This window comes from Anabrus simplex, chromosome 13 (genome assembly GCF_040414725.1).
Source record: "Anabrus simplex isolate iqAnaSimp1 chromosome 13, ASM4041472v1, whole genome shotgun sequence".
Taxonomy (NCBI): domain Eukaryota; kingdom Metazoa; phylum Arthropoda; class Insecta; order Orthoptera; family Tettigoniidae; genus Anabrus; species Anabrus simplex.
In genome coordinates, this window is record NC_090277.1 from 25403632 (window position 1) to 25407042 (window position 3411).

Sequence of the window (3411 nt, forward strand, 5' to 3'; positions counted from 1 at the left end):
GCAATGGGTCAGGCACTTTGATGAATTACTAGGAAAAAAGGGGGGTGATAGATGGAGAGGTTCGGGAGAAGAAGTAATTTGGAGGAATAGGGGAGTGGCAATTTATGACCTGGATAAAGAAATCACAAGAGAGGAAATCCGGAGAGTGATAAGCAGAGCCAGAGCGAAGTCGGCCGGGGGGTGTAATGGTATAAATAATAAGTTTTGGAAGGAAATTAGTAAAAATGAGATAATGATAGAGGGCATGGTTAAACTATTCAATAGGATATTTGAGGGAGGAAATTACCCTAAGGAATGGGAAACAGGAATTATATGCCCTATATACAAGGGGAAGGGTAGTAGGAACAATGTGAACAGTTATAGAGGTATATCTCTGTTGGATTCTTTGAGTAAAATATATACTGGGGTGCTAGCGAACAGAATAAGCGGGTGGGCGGAAGAAAATGAAATTTTGACAGATTACCAAGGGGGATTTAGGAAAAAGAAAAGAACAGTGGATATAATGATAGTAAAGACTATTTTAGAAAAGTATAAGAATATGGCTAGAAGTACGGTTTATGTAGCAGCAATAGATTTTGAGAAAGCTTTTGACAAGGTGAATAGAGAGGCCCTACTAGAGAAATTAGGTAGGTTAGGGATTTCGGAGAAGATGTTGAGGGCAGTGGAAGGAATATATAGGGACGTCAGGTTTTGTGTAAAATTGGGAGAAGGGAGAATGAGTGGACCATTAGAGTCCAAGGTGGGTTTAAAACAAGGATGCAAGTTATCGCCAATACTGTTTATTTTATTTATCAACGATATTTTAGAGGGGTTTGGGGCAGAAAATTGGGCTGTACCAGTAATTAATGGTTTGGAAGTACCAGGACTGATATTTGCGGATGATGTGTTATTGATGACGCTAACTTCAGGGGCGATGAATAGGGCCTTAGAGTCAGTGATGCTATTTGCGAGGAAATGGGGATTGAAAATTAATGGAAATAAGTCTAAAATATTGGTAGTACAGGCGGACAAAAGAAGAAAGATAGAAGGGAATTGGGTAATTCAGGGAGAAAGATTGGAACAGGTAAGGAAGTTGGAATATCTAGGAGTTATTTTTAATGATAAAGGAACTTGGAGTGACCAGATCAAAAGAGTGAAATATAGAGGATTGGCAGCCTTAGCCTCAGTCAGAAATTTGCTACTCAAGTACCCGGGGACAAGTTATAAAACACTGAGACTCGTGTTCAGGTCGGTAATCGTTGGGAGGGTATTATACGGAGCAGAAGTTTGGGGGCTGGATGAGAAAAGAGAGGAACTAAGAAGGATTGTTAGTAGTTTTGCTAAGTTAGTGATGGGCTTACCGAGGTGTACAGCAAATGTAGGGGCGGAATTAATGTGTGGGGAGGATTTGGAATCAGAGGGTGTGAAAAGAATAGTTAGATACTGGATGAATTTAAAAAGACAGGAAGGTGGGAGAGTATTACAGGCAGCATATGTACAGCAATTTAAGAGCATGTATAAGGGTGGATGGTTAGAAAAAATAAAGGGATATTTGGAGAGGATAGGATTAGGACACCTGTGGGGGGAGGTTTGGTCAAAGACAGAAGTGAGAGGGATGAATATACTGGAAAGGAGAATTAGAGATATTCATAGGCAGAAATTATTGGGGGAAAGCAGACTAAGAAATTCGCTGACTGTTTTGACGAAAATAGAGGAGATAGCAGGGTTGAATATTAGATACGTCGATAGGTCAAAACGATATGGGATGATGTGGTGGCTTTTAGGTTTGCCAAGGAATACAGGCTGGTTACAGGGGAGGGATAAGACAAGGTGTGTACTTTGTGGAGATGTGAATGATGAGTTTCACTTGCTAAGAGACTGTGAGGTAACGAGGGGGTTAAGACATGGATTATTGAGTGCCGAGCATCGGGAAATATTGGGGAGAGGGGATGAGAACGCAATACTGAGATGGATTATTAAACAATGGGAATAAGGGGGTGAATTGAACAGGTATTTTTGTGCGACAAAAAAGGCCTGCGAGAGTAAAATGAAGGAGAGTGAGTTAGAGGGTGGGCAGGGGAATAGGGGGCTGGAATAGTTATCTGTATAAGGGAAGGGGATAGTATGTTAAAATTCTAATGGATTAGGGAATATAGGGACTGAGTACTTAGTTAGGTGGAGTTGAGTAAGAGGATAGGATTGCATGGTCTGTTTGTTTTAAAGTTAGCTGGAATGCAAGTGCTGAAATGCTGAGTGTTGTTGTTTGATTATTGATCAGGTGTAGGTCAGTAACAAGAATGTGACGCAAGTACAGAGCATAATAAGGACACTGGATGAACACTGAGTGAGTGAACTGCTTCAGCTAATGACTGCTAATTATTCTTATTATTATTACCCTTATTATTATTATTATTATTATTATTATTATTATTATTATTATTATTATTATTATTATCCATTTTATTATTATTATTATTTATTATTCATTTTATCGTTATTATTATTATTATTATTACTATTATTATTATTATTATTATTATTATTATTATTATTATTATTATTATTATTATTATTATTATTATTATTATTATTATTATTATTATTATTGCATGTGAACATGTATAGGGGCGAAGTCGCCTGTTATGTTCAATAAATGTATGTATGTATGTATGTATGTATGTATGTACAGTAGTGAGGTTTAAAAGGAAATGGTGTAGTGTTAATCCGAATATTGTATTAGTTTAAATGTAGTGTTAATTTTAGTGAGTGACGGTGGTTGCTTGGTTTCTTAATTCATTATGGAATATGGTAATGTAGTTATCTTCATTTCTGTAAGTACTGCATTTAATTATATGTTGATAAGTTTACTTTTTCTATTTTTGTGTGTGCCTCGGTATTTTGCTGTACATATTATTGCGAGGCGTGATTTAAGTTCTTTCATTTTCGTCATGTGGACCTTCTGGTCGTTGCCGTTAAAGGGCATTGTTTTGGTTGTCCGGTGACCTTTTGGTTTGCCTGGTTCATTTCTCATTTTACTTTTCCTCTTATTTGTTTTATTCTGCTCATTCTTGCGTGTGATTCACGATACGTTTTCCTTTATGTTTACATTTCATTTACTGCTGCCCGTTGCTTGTAAATTTTTCCGGTGATTGACGCAAATTTTATTTTGGCATCTTGTTCTGTTCATTTCATTATTTTTTCATGTGGTAGTTTTCTTCCTTGTAACGGTACATTTTGAATTGTACGCCGAGAAATCACTACTTGTCACATTCATTTTCACCAAAAATAATAATTATCATTATTAAAATTTAACTTTTAAATAGATAGTTATATTTTGGTCTACTTGGTGGTAGGAACTTTTTCATATTATCCATTTAACAAACAAGGCTTGAGTAAAATATAGGTATTCTTGATGGAGGGTTTTCTAACGTT